The 15,674-nt window shown below is 42.0% G+C and overlaps 1 pseudogene; it reads left to right on the top strand.

Moving 5' to 3' along the window:
* Positions 1-7,609: 7,609 nt before the first annotated feature.
* LOC101603829 lies at positions 7,610-11,472 on the top strand (annotated as a pseudogene).
* Positions 11,473-15,674: the final 4,202 nt, after the last annotated feature.

The raw sequence follows: 15,674 nt of genomic DNA, 5'->3' as shown, positions 1-15,674 counted from the left end.
GCAGTTGATATTTTTTGTACTCCTCACTTTTTAGTAGAAGAGTGTATTTTGATGTTGTTTTGTTTTGTTTTGTTTTGTTTTGGCTTTTTTCCCCCTAGGCTACGTTGGCATGGTTCCTACACCACCACCTTAACTGGAAGTCACAATATACTTTTTTGTTTGTTTGTTTTTTCGAGGTAGGGTTTCACTCTAGCCCAGGCTGACCTGGAATTTAGTCTGTAGCCCCAGGGTAGCCTTGAATTCACAACAGTCCTTCTATCTCTGCCTCCTGCGTGCTGGGAGTGAAGGTGCACACCACCATACCTGCCTAGTATACTCTTTTTTAAAGTAGCTCAATTTGAACAGAGAAAAGTACATGATCATACAGCTTAATGATTGTATGTAAAATATTCCTGTTTTTAAAGACATTACCTATTCCATTGAAGATCCTCCTCAAACCTCTTCCTAGCCCATTCTCCCTCTGATTTCAAATGCTACAGGTTTTTTTTTTTAAGACTATTTAGTACTTATCCATTCTATTGTTGATGGGAATTGGGTGACTTCTTGTTTGAGGTTATGAGTTGTGCTTACAGGAATTTTTCCATCCTTACAGTGAATATATTAAGTGTGTGTTTATATATTAATGTACTTTTGAGGGTTGTTTTCTAGGAATAGAATTACTAATTTGTATGGTATGCAAAGTGTAGCTTTAGTAAATAATACCAAACTAGTTTTCTAAAGTTGTTGTATTAAAATGCATTCCTTGGGGCTGGAGAAATGGCTTAGCGGTTAAGGCACTTGCCTGAAAAGCCTGAGGACCCAGGCTTGATTCCCTGGTACCCATGTAAAACCAAATGCCCAAGGTGGCGCATGTGTCTGGTGTTCATTTGCAATGGCTAGAAGCCCTGGCATGCCCATTCTATCTGTCCCCCTCTCTCTCTGTTTCTGTCTATTTATCTCAAGCAAATAAATAAAATATAAAAATGCATGCCTTCTGAGCTGGGTATGTAGCTCAGTGGTAGAGCTATTGCTTAGCATGTTGATACCTAGAATTGACACATGGGAGGAGGCTTCTAGAGGCTGGCAGTGTTCTATTTCTCAACCTGAAACATAAAGATTCAGTTGTTCACTCTTTCAACAATAAATGTTTTGGTTTTTTTTGAGGTAGGGTCCCACTCTAGCTCAAGCTGACCTGGAATTCACTCTAGTTTCAAGGTGGCCTCGAACTCACAGGAGTCCTCCTACCTCTGCCTCCTGAAGTGCAGGGATTAAAGGCATGTGCCACCATACCTAGCTAACAATAAATGTTTTGTATGTTCTGTATGCATAATATGTCCCTTAAACATGTTTGTAACCTTCAATTTTTTTTAATTTTTTATTTATTTATTTGTGAGTGACAGACACAGAGAGAAAGACAGATAGAAGGAGAGAGAGAGAATGGGTGCGCCAGGGCTTCCAGCCTCTGCAAACGAACTCCAGATGCGTGCGCCCCCTTGTGCATCTGGCTAACGTGGGACCTGGAGAACCGAGCCTTGAACCAGGGTCCTTAGGCTTCACAGGCAAGCGTTTAACCGCTAAGCCATCTCTCCAGCCCTGTAACCTTCAATTTTTAAACATAATTTGGGAGAGCTGCTGGTTATTATGGTTAATCTTGGTCATTTCTAAATGAAGAACCTATAGAGAGAGGCCTAATGATTGGTTAAGTGACATGCTTTGAACAGCAGGTCTCTTGTAATGTATTACTGGACCAAGATAGACAAAGGATTTATTAAATAAATTCATCGCTAAACATTGGGTTGTTTTAAATATAAGAAGTTCAGTATAATGTAATTAAGAAACTTAATGAATTGGTAAGCAGCTGATCCTCTGCCTCAGTTTTCAATACAAATGCCAAAATACCTTAATTTTCCTTCGCCTGGCCTTTGTACTCATCATACACATTGTGCTATTTGATGCTGACTGTACCTTCTTAGTTATCGGTTGCCTTGCTGGGAATACCATGTTTTTACCTCTTTTATTTTTTTTTTTTGGAGGGGGCTGGGGTCAGTGTTGCTGGTGGTTGGGTGCACCAGGTGTTTCCAAGTTTTGGGCATTACACAAAAGAGCAAAACAACAAGACCTCGTATTCAAAGGTAAAGTGCTAGCTAGGGATGTGATTAAGTGGTTAGTGTTTCTGCCTAGCATGCAATAAGCCCTGGGTTATTCCCCAGCATAAAACCAGGGTGTGGAAAAAAAAATCCAAAAGTATTAGAAAGATACACTAGGGCTCCTTGAGTTAGCAGAATATTGCTTGGGATCCAGGAGGAGGAGGTGGCTGCTAGGAGTGGACTATGGATGGTTTTCCATTTGATTGACAGGCTTGAATTATGTAAGCCTTAGTAAATTGTACATTTCCTTTCCCATCTTGCTTAATTATATATACTTCCAGTGCTGCATAGGCATAGGATAGTAAATAGGGAATTCTCCCTAGAATTCAGGCCAAATTGGCCCCCTGCTTCTGCTTCCAAGGTATGCTTTAGAGTATGTTTAAATGGAAACTATTCACAAAAAGGAGGTTACTGTGCTGTTGTCAGGGAGCCACCTGGTTACTTTTTAGAAGGGTGTATGTGTGAAACTCAAGCCAAGCAAAGTCCAAGGGTGTTAATGCACTTTCCTGCCTCATCAGACTCTCTCTCTCCATATATATATTTTCATATCCCAGTCTCTGGCTGTGGAGCTAAGACTGGCGCCAAGATCATGATCCTCCATGTCTTCCTGAGGGCTGTGATTACAGGCATACACTACCATACCTAACTCCTATTCCTTTTTTTTTTTTTTTTTTTGAGGTAGGGTCTTACTGTAGCCCAGGCTGACCCAGAATTCATTATGTAATCTCAGGGTGGACTCAAACTCATGGAGATCCTCCTACCTCTGCCTCCCAAGTGCTAGGACTAAAGGTATGCGCCACCATGCCCGGCCATAATTCCTTATGAAAAATTTTTAATTTTATTTATTTATTGCAAACAGAGAAAGAGTGGGTGCGCCAGGGCCTCCAGCCACTGCAAACAAACCAGACGCATGCACTCTTTTGTGCATCTGGCTTACGTGGTACTAGGGAATCAAAACTGGGTCCTTTGGCTTTGCAAGCAAGTGCTTTAACCACTAAGCAATCTCTCCAGCTCCCTTAATTCCTTATTTTTAAAACTGAGCTCAAGTGTCCTGGCTTTTCCAGAAAGCCTTTCAGTGTCCTTTGTTTTAGCACTGCATCCATGTTTACTTTGCATTCTGTACTTGCTACAATCACAACATTGAAGTGGTGGCAATGTACTAGTTGCCTGAGAGCAAAGTACTTAATTTGATGTGTTCAGTTCCTGCTATAGTGCTGACATAAGTGGAGGATTAGAAAAGTTCTTAGCACGTAGTTTTAACTGCATCTATTATAACATTCAACTATTTTTTAAAAAAATATTTATTTGAAAGAGAGAGAGGAAGAGGCAGAGAGAAAGACGGTGTTGCAGTCCGGTTCACATTGCTGGTAGAAATCACCCAACAAGAGTAGCTTCTGGGAAAAAGAGATTTATTTTGGCTTACAGGCTCGAGGGGAAGCTCCACGATGGCAGGGGAAAACGATGGCATGAGCAGAGGGTGGACATCACCCCCTGGCCAACAGAAGGTAGACTACAGCAACAGGAGGGTGTGCCAAACACTGGCATGGGGAAACTGGCTTTAATACCCATAAGACCGCCCCCAACAATACACTCTCTCCAGGAGGCGTTAATTCCCAAATCTCCATCAGCTGGGAACCTAGCATTCAGAATACCTAAGTTTATGGGGGACACCTGAATCAAACCACCACATTCCACTGCTGGCCCCCATAAACTGATATTCATACATGATGTAAAATACAATGCATTCATCTCATTTTAAAAGTCCCCATAGTTTTTATCAATTCCAATGATGTTCATACATCTCCATAGTCCAAGATCTTTTAACTGAGCCACAATACCAAAACAAATAACCTCAAAAAAACCCATAATGGCACAAAATCAATATTCACACTGCAAAAGATGGCATTGGGCATAGAAAAGAAACATTCAACCAATACAAGATTTAAAACAACCAGGGCAAATATCAAACTCTGTAGCTTCAAGTCCAGCAACTAGCCAGTGACAAATCTTCAAGTCCGATAATTCTAACCAGCAACAAGTCTCTGGCATTCCAATTCTGCCCCTCCAGCTAGGCTACTCACAGTCCTGGGAAACTTCATCGGGGCCGGCAGCTCCTCGGCAGCCATCTCATGGTCCCGGCATCTCCACTGGGTCTCCACTGCAATCCACGGTTCATCTTCATGGCCCCATGGGATCTCTATGCAGGCAACCAGCAAACCTGCTTCACACTGCCCATGGCCATTTCCAAAACACAAGACCGTGTTACAAACTCAATGACCCTCTTTCCAGCATTTTTTATACTCCACGTTACCAGGTAGGGTGCCAATTTGTTAATCCAGGGGGGAATAAATCAGACTTCGAAGAACAGGACACTCCTTGACCACCAAGGCCCCTTCAAAAGAGTCTACATTCTTGTTGCCCCAGCGCAGGTCAGCTAGCCCAGTCTCAAAAGTTGTAATCTCTCAGTTGCAGCTGAACGGGCAACAGTTCACCCAAAGGTTTTTCTTGCTGTGCCATATCCCTCTGTACACACCAGTTCATTTCTACGCAAAGCAACCCTGCACAACTTCTCAGGACACGGGCACAAGAGCAAGCTTCTCACACAAACTGCTAGCCCAATCCAAGCACAGCTCTTTCTCACCCTCATAAGCCAAACCTCACAGTCCATAGTTTTTACTGCATTCAGGTCTTGCAGCTCAGACCAGAAAAGTCCATCAAGCTGTACTTACAGCACTGCAAAGCATCTCTTAGGCCAAGGTTTCAAATCGTGCCACATTCCTCTTGAAAATCAGCTCCAAAAGACCAAAGCCACACAGGTGTCTAGCAGCAATCCCACTCCTCGGTACCACTTTAGTGTTGCAGTCCGGTTCACATTGCTGGTAGAAATCACCCAACAAGAGTAGCTTCTGGGAAAAAGAGATTTATTTTGGCTTACAGGCTCGAGGGGAAGCTTCACAATGGCAGGGGAAAACGATGGCATGAGCCGAGAGTGGACATCACCCCCTGGCCAACAGAAGGTGGACCACAGCAACAGGAGGGTGTGCCAAACACTGGCATGGGGAAACTGGGTTTAATACCCATAAGCCCGCCCCCAACAATACACTCCCTCCAGGAGGTGTTAGTTCCCAAATCTCCATCAGCTGGGAACCTAGCATTCAGAACACCTAAGTTTATGGGGGACACCTGAATCAAACCACCACAGACGGACTGGGCACGCCAGGGCCTCCATCCACTACATATGAACTCCAGACACATGCACCCCCTTGTGTATCTGGTTCACGTGGGTCCTGGGGAATTGAACCAGGGTCCTTAGGCTTAGACAAATGCCTTAACTGCTAAGCCATTTCCCCAGCCTAATATTCAACTATTTTTTAAAATTGGGGTTTAATTTTTTTAAATTTTTGACAGTTTCATACACATATACATTTTTATTTCCACTTATATTTTTCCCTTTCCCCTCCCACTAAATTCTTCCCATCTTTCCACACCTTACTTAAATGCCTTGATATTTTTTTAAAATTTATTTATTTGAAAGAGAAAGAGGGAGAGAGAGAGAATGGCGCTCCAGGGTCTCCAGCCACTGCAAAAGAACTCCAGACATGTGAGCCCCCTTGTGCATCTGATTAATGTGGGTCCTGGGGAATCAAACCTGGGTCTTGGCTTTGCAGGCAAACGTCTTAACCACTAAGCCATCTCTCCAGCAACCCCCCCACCTTGTATTTTGTTTAAGTTGGAGTTTTTTAAAAAGGATTTTAGTGATGTCCACCTGTAATCCCAAAGCTGAGAAGGCAAAAACAGGAATATCCCTGAGGCTTACTGGCTAGCAAATCTTGGTGCACATACACACAGGTTCAGTGAGAGACCCCATCTCAAAAAACATATGGTAGCAAGTGATTAAGGAAATAAACTCTGGTATGCTAGGCACTGAAATATCTCAATCACACCTTCCATGGCTCAGGGACCATTGCGGAAGAGGTGGTGGAAAGAATGTAAGAGTCAAAGGAAGGATAGGATTCCTTACAACATACTCCTGCAGACACAAAATGGCCTGGATATCAATGACCTCACAGTGCCTGACACTACCTACACAAGACTGTCATAATAGGAAGAAAACAGCCGGGCGTGGTGGCGCACGCCTTTAATCCCAGCACTTGGGAGGCAGAGGTAGGAGGATCGCCATGAGTTCGAGGCCACCCTGAGACTACAGAGTTAATTCCAGGTCAGCCTGGACCAGAGTGAGACCCTACCTTGAAAAAACCAAAAAAAAAAAAATAATAATAATAATAATAGGAAGAAAACATCATGACATCAAAATAAAAGAGAGACTGAGAGGGGGAGGGGATATGATGGAGAGTGGAGTTTCAAAAGGGAAAGTGGGGGAGGGACAGAATTACCCTGGGATATTGTTTACAATTATGGAAGTTGTCAATAAAAAATTAAATTTAAAAAAACCTGGCTACAAGCACACATAAACATACATGAACTTGCATGCAACACCACACCTATACAAAGTTTTTAGTAATATGTATTATACAAAATAAAATCAGTTTTTTTTCCAATATTTTACATTTACTTATTTAAGAGGGATAATGGGTGTGCCAGGGCCTCGAGCCACTGCAAATGAACTTCAAACGCATGTGCCACCTTGTGCATCTGGCTTACGCGAGTTCTGGGAAATTGAACCTGGCTCCTTAGGCTTCACAAGCAAGCTCCTTAACTGCTAAGCCGTCTCTCCAGCCCCAAATCAGGAATTTAAAATAAATGACTAGAAATGATCTATAGTTTGAGCCCTCTGAAACTTATGTTGAAACTGCATTCCCATTATGAAGTTGAAGAGAGAGCAGATAGAACCTTTAAGAGGTGGTTTGGGGGGTAGGGATGTAATTCAGTGGTTAAAGTGCTTGCCTAGCATGCACAAGGTCTTGAGCTCAGACCCCAGCACACGGAATGTAGAACCAGAAGGGTTACAAGCTGAGGCCATCTCCAGCTGCACAACTAGTTGGGAGGCCAGTTTAGGCTACATGAAACCGTCTCAACAACAAAAAGAGATGATAAGAGCTTTGTGCTCATGGGTGTGTCAATCCATTCATATGATTAATGAATAATCTAAAAAGAGAATCTGCTATAAGCAATTTTTCCTGGTCTCTTTGTAACTCCTCTTATCAGGTGATGATGCACTGTGCTATTTTGGGATTTGGATAGCAAGAAAGACAATCGCCAGTTGAGACCTCTTGACCTTGGACCAGAACCATAGTTGTTATTGATAACAGAAAATGGACCAAGACACCTAATAATTTTAAAATGTTCATGAGGCTCTATTTTTGCTTGAGACATAGATTTTTAGAAAGCAGTTTGATATGCTGTCTATTTAGCAAAAATAACTACAGTAGTAGGTTTCCCCACTAGGGCCTTTGTCAGCAGCTACAGGCTTTTGGCACATTTACAGTACTAAGCATGAATTTCCTCCTGTAAAGCAGGCCTCAATGAGTTACTCCTGTAACATTAATGCCATTATTGCACCAGTGAGCACATCTTGCCTGACAGGTCAGCTGTGGAGTACCCAGGGCCCACAGCTGGAGAAAGCTATCCCATTGGCTTCCAGCTCACTTCCACTGGTTTCTCTACATCCCACAACTGAAGCATGTGGTGTTCAGTAATAAGGACTCCCCATCTAATTTGGTGGGCAACCAAGAGCAATGGAAGTAGACTATATTGTTTTAGGAACTTCTGTAGCCTCTCCCTGGTCAACAAATTATTTGAAATTATCCCTGGCATTGGAATTTTTGGTTAATAACATGGTTTCTGGAAGCAACTGTGTCCACCCATCTTGGGAGATCTTCATTCAAAGACTTAAAACAAAACAACAACAACAACAACAAAAACCAATAGCCTGTGGGCTACAGAGATGGATTAGTGGTTAAGGTGCTTGCCTGTGTTACCTAAGAGCTCATGTTCAAATCTCCAGGTTCCATGTAAGGTAGACACATAATAATGCAGCATACAATGTCACACATGCACACAAGGGAACACGTGCATCTAGAGTTCGTTTGCAGTGACTGAAGGCCCTGGTGCATATTCTCTCTCTCTCTCAAATAAATAAATAAATAACTGTTCTAATTAAAAAAAAAAAAAAAACAGCTTGGGGCTGGAGAGATGGCTTAGTAGTCAAGGCATTTGCCTGCAAAGCCAAAGGACTTAGTTTGATTCCCCACATAAGCAAGCTGCACCAATAGCACATGTTTAGAGTTCATTTGCAATGGCTAGAGGCCCTGATGTGCCATTCTTTCTGTGTGTGTGTATGTGTGTGTGTCTGCCTCTTTCTCTCTTGCTGTCTCAAATAAATAAATAAAATTTAAAAAAAACAGCTTGTATTTTAAATTGACTTACCAAGTGAAAGGTTTACATATGGCTTATTCATGTGTCCTTAATTTTTGTTTATCCTTCCACCACCCCTTTTTCCCTTTTTCCCCAACCCTGTCCCGGCTTACGTCTTTCCCACTGTCTGCAGCCTTCCCACTACACACACACTCTCCCTTTCATGTCATATGAATTCCACCATTCCTTCACAAATCCGCCCCTTCCCCATAACCCCTTTCTAGCTTCCTGGTATCTACAGATCCTCATTCCTACCTATACCTACTATTAGCAACTTGAAGCTAGGATATACACTTGAGAGAGAACATTTCTGAGCCTGGTTTAACTCACTTACTATATTTTCCAGATGCACCCATTTTCCTGGAGTTTTCATAATTTTATTTTTCTTCAGAACAGTAAAATTCCACTGTGTATGTATATGCTACACCTTTACTACCCATTCATCAGTTGATGGGTGTCTGAGCTGATTCTGTTTTTTGAGGTAGGGTTTCACGCTAGCCCAGGCTGACTTGGAATTCACTATGTAGTCTCAGGGTGGCCTCGAACTCATGGCAATCCTCCTACCTCTGCCTCACAAGTGCTGGGATTAAAGGCGTGTGCCACGATGCCTGGCTTGGTTCTATTTCTTAACTGTTATGTTTAGAGCAGCAACAAACATGGCTGAGCAAGTATCACTGAATTATAGACTCTTCAGGGTGTGTGCCCGGGAGCAGCATACCCGGGTCATAAAGATACCTAATTTTTAGTTTTTTTAGGAACCTCTACATTGATTTCCAAAATGGCTACAGCACCTAACACTCCCACTAACAGTGAAAAAGGGCTTCCCCCCTTTTCCCACATCCTCATCAGCATTAATTGTGTCGTCTCTAAAATTTTTATTTATTTGTTTATTTGAGAGAGAGAGAGAAAGAAAGAAGGAGGTAGCAGATAGAATAAGCATGCCAGGGCCTTTAGCCACTGTAAATAAACTCCAGACTCATACATCATCCTGTGCAGCTGGCTTATGTGGGTACTTGGGAATCAAGCATAGATCCTTAAGCTTCCCAGGGAAGGCAAGTGCTTTAACCATTAAGACATTTCTCCAGGGCAGGCCATGTCTTTTTTTGTTTGTTTTGGGTTTTTTTTGTTTTTGTTTTTGTTTGTCGAGATAGGGTCACACTTTAGCTCAGGCTGACCTGGAATTCACTATGTAGTCTCAGGGTGGTCCTGAACTCACAGTGATCCTCCTGTCTCTGCCTCCCAAGTGTTGGGATTAAAGGTGTGTGCCACCATGCCCGGCCCAACTTGTCTTTTGATGCTAGCTATACTGACCAAAGTGAGATGGAGTCTCAAAGTAGTTTTAATTTTTATTTCTCTGATGACTAAGGATGTTGAGCACTTTTTAAAATATTAGTCATTTGTGTTTCTTTTGAGAATTCTCTGGTCAATTGTATAGCCATTCTTTCTTGATGTTCAGGTTTTTGTTTTTTGAGTTTTTGGTATATTCTAGATATTAGTCTTCTATCAGATGAATGTCTTAGCTATTTTGTTTATCACTAATCTCCCAAGCTTTATCAAGATGTGTCTAGCAGTGAGTCTGTTTTGACCAGTTGTGCCAGACTTTCCATGAACACTGCTAATCTCAAGGGTTGAGTCCTTTTTACTTCTGGAGCACCTTATTCAATCATTCGCTTAGTTATTTCTTTGGTCCATTTGCTTGATTTTTTTTTCTGAAATTTCTATTAAAGGGATGTTGGTGCTTCTCAATCTATCTATATTGTTTTAATTTTTTAAATTTATTTATTTGCAAGCAGAGAGAGAGCATGGGCATGCCAGGGCCTCTAGCCACTGCAAACAAACTCTAGATGTGTGTGCCATTTTGTGTATCTGGCTTTACTTGGGTGCTGGGGAATCAAACCCAGGTCTTCAGGCTCTGCAGACAAGCACCTTAACCTCTAGCCATCTCTCCGTCGCTCAGGTAAATTTTTCCATAACCTTGCGGACAGAAAGGACTTTGACACATGGCTTGATAACATTTCTGTTATATGTATTTCTCTGAGGGACTGCAGAAAAATGAAACTCTGGGTTGCCTGGTTAGTCTGAGTGGGGCAGCCCAGCTCAGACATCTCTCCAGTAACCTGAAGAGTCTCCTCATGTGGGACTTCCTCAAACTCCTTCCCCTAGAGCTCAATTTTTAGTTGTTAAAGTGGCTCCATCTTCAGCCTTTATTATCTCTAAGCAGTGGGATAAGGTGGTAAATTCCTGTGCAGACTGCATATAGAAATTTGGGTCTGCAGATAGCTGAGTCTGCTCAGGAAGGTTTATTTGAAGGCTATTTTGAGAATGAGGCAACTGGGGGACCATGAAGCCTTTAAGACCTCTTCATTAATTAGACATAGTGCCAGACTGTGTGCATTTTTACTACAAAGATGGACTTCTCTGTACAGCGTCAGATGACTCATCTGTAAAACTATGGGATGTAAGCACAGCCAGACTCACACTTGTGTGGCAGCAAAGGCAGATGAGGAGAAGCTTGTGATGGGCTCCTTTGACACTACTGTGGCCTGCTGGGAACGGAGTTCCCGAGCCAGGACCCAACACTTCCAGGGACACATGGGGACAGTGTTTAGTGTGAACTACACTGATGAACTGGATAGCCTGGTCACTGAAAGTATGGGCTTTATCTGCTGGAATATGCTCAAACACACTCACTGGGTCACCAAGGTGGTTTTGCAGAAGGACAAAATCAAGTCTGTTCTGCACAGCCTTGGGGACTATTTCCTCTTAAGTGCGGACAGACACGAAATCAAGATTTGACCAATTGGGAGAGAAATCAATTCCAAGTACTTAAAGCTGTTGTCTGTCTTTGAAGATATCTGCCTGTAGCCAAGACTTCATTTGACCGTAAATACATTGTCTGTAGTTCGACCCTTGGTCTCTACTAGTGGGACTTTGCCACTTATGATATTCTCAGGGTCATCAAGACACATGAGGTAGCAAACTTGGCCTTGCTTGGCTTTGGAGATGTCTTTGCCTTGCGGTTTGACAACTGCTATCTGTACACCATGGGCTTGAGGACAGAGAGCCTGATTAGCTGCTGACCTCTGCCGGAGTACAGGGAATCAAAGAGAGGCTCCAGCTTCCTGGCAGGTGAGGCATCCTGGCTGAATGGACTGGATGGGCACAATGACACTGGCTTGGCTTTTGCCACCAGCATGCCTGACCACAGTATTCACCTGGTGTTGTGGGATGAGCACGGCTGACGCCATGAACCACCACCAGAGCCTTACTAGGGCTTCAGGTTTGGGTGCAACCTCTGTGGCAGCTGATTGCATAAACCAGAGTTCTCACCTAATTGTATCATCACGCAGTGCACAGTCATTTATCGATGTTAGCCAGGTGCCAGGGCGTGGGTGGGGGAGGACTTGTTTTATGACCATACACGGCAGCATGCTAACAGGGCACACCATTGACTTCATATGTACTTAGCTATGTTGGGCAGTATAGGGGTGCATTTTGGGGTGTGTCATTCTTGAGAGAAATGCTGGTTTTAAATAAAGAAAGTTAAATTATTTTTTTAAAAAAGTCTTCTAAATAGATATGTTAATCCCCTTTGATCAGTGAGTGCTCTCACTCTTGGATAGAGAACCCACTTTTTCCAGATGGCAGCTAATAACGTAAAGCCAGGGGTGCATGCATCTTGAGTTTGTTTGCAGCAGCTATAGGCCCCAAGTATGCCCATTCTCTTTCTCCTGCCCCCCATCTCAGTCTGTCTTGCTCTGCTTGCAAATAAATAAAAATATGTCTTAGAAAAGGAAAACCAGACTTCCAGTTAAGATGGTGTCATAGGAACCATGCCAAAACAGCCTAGGGGAGAAAAAGCCAAAGAAAACCCATCAAAATACACACTTTTACTAAAAAGTGAGGTGGATGAGAAATTAAAATGGCAGCAGAGAAGTAGGAGAGTTGCAGAGCATCCAGAGCCCACGCAGGCAGGCCAAAGTAGCTCCGGTAGCGGTGCCCCGGCTCTGGCAGCAGAAGCGGCGGTGCAAGCCACAGCTCCAGCAGCAACAGCAGCAGCTCTGGCACCAGCAACAGTGGCTCCAGGAGCAGCAGCAGCGGTTCCGGCAGCCACGGCTTCAGCAGCGGCAGCAGCAGCTTCAGCAGCAGCGGCGGCGGTTCCAGCAGCCGGGGTGTCCATCTGCAGGGCCACAGTTTCCAGGCTTGGTTTGCCCTGCAGAAAAAGCCAGTGTCCAGCTCCAGAAAACAGTAGTCCAGCGACCCAGCCACCCTATTTGACTGAGACCAAAATCATCCAAAAAGGTAACTGGGATTGCACCAGGGAAGGGTCTCACTTGGTCACAAGCTGACTTGGAACCCTCAACAGACCAGAAATCTTAACCTCTGTGTTGATAGAGGATCTGGTTGTTATAACACCTACTCTTGCATAAATACTCGGTGCTGTTGTTGAATGTATACAGCATTTAGTTAAATTTTATAATCTACCTGTATTTTGTTACACTCAGCCTACTTGAATACTCCCATAGCAGGCAAACTTAACCCCTAGGAACACTTTTCTAGATACTATGAGAGTGTTAAGAGCCACACCTAGCATCTTAATCTACTACACTGAAGATATATAACATCAGATCAATTGATACAGCTAAGAATACCCAGCAAACTAGAAAATCCAAGCATTAACTTAATCCAAGATGCAAAAAATATACATTATAACACAAGAAACACCAAAAGTCAAGACAATATAAATCCACCAAAAAGTATTAATGCATCAGAGATGACCTCCAGTGAGAACGAGTTGGAGGAAATGCCTGAGAAAGATTTCAAAAGAATGATTGTAAATATGTTCAAAGAAGTCAAAGAACAAACCAAAAGAAACAAAAAGGAAATCAAAGGAATCAAAGAAGATACAGGACACCAAGTTAATGAAATAAAGAAGTCAATACAAGACATAAATAAGGAAATAGAAGTAATAAAGAAAAATCAGTCAGAATTACTAGCAATGAAGAACACAGTTAATGAAATAAAAAACCCTGTAGAAAAATCTCACCAGTAGAATGGATGAAGGAGAGGACAGAATATCTAAGCTAGAAGACCAGGTGGCAGATCTAATACAGTCCAACAAAGAGAAAGACAAACTAATAGAAAAGTATGAATGGGAATTTCAAGATATTCGGGACACTATGAAAAGGTCAAATATAAGAATTCAGGGCTTAGTAGAAGGAGAAGAATTTCACTCCAAAGGCATAGTATGTGTCCTCAACAAAATCATAGAATAAAACTTCCCCCAAATTGGGAAAAAGATGCCAATGCAAATATAGGAATCCTTTAGAACACCAGCCAGACAAAACCTGGAAAGAACCTCTCCTCGCCATATAATAATCAAGCTACCAAACACACAATCCAAAGAAAAAATATTGAAAGCAGTCATAGAGAAAAATCAAGTTACCTACAAAGGCAAGCCCATCAGGATTACAGCAGATTACTCAACACAAACTTTAAAAACCAGAAGGGCTTGGAGTGATATATTCCAAATTCTGAAAGATAGCAACTGTCAACCAAGGTTACTTTATCCTGCAAAGCTATCCATTCAAATGGACGGAGAAAAAAGGAGATTCCATTACAAAAGCAGGCTAAAGGAGTATTTGAAGACAAAACCAGCTCTACAGAAAATACTTGAAAGAATCCTCCATGCTGAAGAGAAGGAAAAGCACATATATAAGGAACTGGAAAAAACAAGCAATACTCAAATACTAATTAACACAAGAGAGCAAAGGTAGAACCGGAACCACAAAAAAAATGGCAAACATAAATACACACCTTTCAATAATATCACTTAATATCAATGGCCTCAATGTCCCAACCAAAAGACATAGGTTTGCAGACTGGGTTAAAAAGCAGGATCCTTCAATTTGTTGGCAATCTTACAAAAAGCAATCTATACATTTAATGCAATCCCTATCAAAATTCCTAAGGCATTCTTCATGGAAATAGAAAAAAAAATCCAAAAATTCATTTGGAAGCACAAAAAACCTCAAATATCTAAAATAATACTGAGCAACAAAAATAAGGCTGGTGGTATCACCATACCTGATTTTAACCTACACTACAGAGCCATAGTAACAAAAAGAGTGTGGTACTGGCACAAAAACAGACATGTAGATCAATGGAACAAAATAGAGGACCCAGATGTAAGTCCAGGTAGCTGATATTCGATCAAAATGCCAAAAATACTCATTGGAGAAAAGACAGCCTCTTCAGCAAATGGTGTTGGGAAAACTGGACATATATCCATAGAAGGATGAAAATAGATTCTTCTCTCTCTCCATGCACAAGAATTAAGTCCAAATGGATTAAAGACCTTAACATCAGACCTGAAACTCTGAAACTGCTAGAGGAAAAAGTAGGGAAAACCCTTCAACATATTGGTCTTGGCAAAGACTTTCTGAAGACAACCCCAATTGCTTGGGCAATAAAACCACAGATTAATCACTGGGCCCTCATGAAATTACAAAGAGTTTGCATTGCAAAGAACACAGTGAATAAAGCAAAGAGGCAACCTACAGAATGGGAAAAAATCTTTGCCAGCTATACATCTGATAGAGGATTAATATCTAGGATATACAAAGAACTCAAAAAGTTAAATAATAAGAAATCAAACAAGCCAATCAACAAATGGGCTATGGAGCTAAATAGAGCATTCTCAAAGAAAGAAATACGAATGGCATATAAGCATCTAAAAAACTGTTCTATGTCAATAGTCATCAGGGAAATGCAGATTAAAACTACATTGAGATTCCATCTCACTCCTGTCAGATTGGCTACCATCATGAAAACAAATGATCATAAATGTTGGCAGGTATGTGGAAAAAGAGGAACCCTTCTACACTGCTGGTGGGAATGGAATCTGCTCCAGCCATTGTGGAAATCAGTATGGAGGTTCCTAAAACAGGTAAAGATTGATCTACCATATGACCCAGCTATAGCACTCCTAGGCATATATCCTAAGGACTCATCTCATTTCCTTAGAAGTATGTGCTCAACCATGTTTATTGCTGCTCAATTTATAATAGCTGGGAAATGGAACCAGCCTAGATGTCCCTCAACTGATGAGTGGATAATGAAGATGTGGCACATTTATACAATGGAGTTCTACTCAGCGGTAAAGAAAAATGA

Source organism: Jaculus jaculus, chromosome 9 (assembly GCF_020740685.1).
Source record: "Jaculus jaculus isolate mJacJac1 chromosome 9, mJacJac1.mat.Y.cur, whole genome shotgun sequence".
In the NCBI taxonomy this organism is placed as follows: Eukaryota; Metazoa; Chordata; class Mammalia; order Rodentia; family Dipodidae; genus Jaculus; species Jaculus jaculus.
The sequence above is the reverse complement of the archived record's forward strand: the minus strand, read 5'-3'. Positions and strand labels throughout refer to the sequence as shown.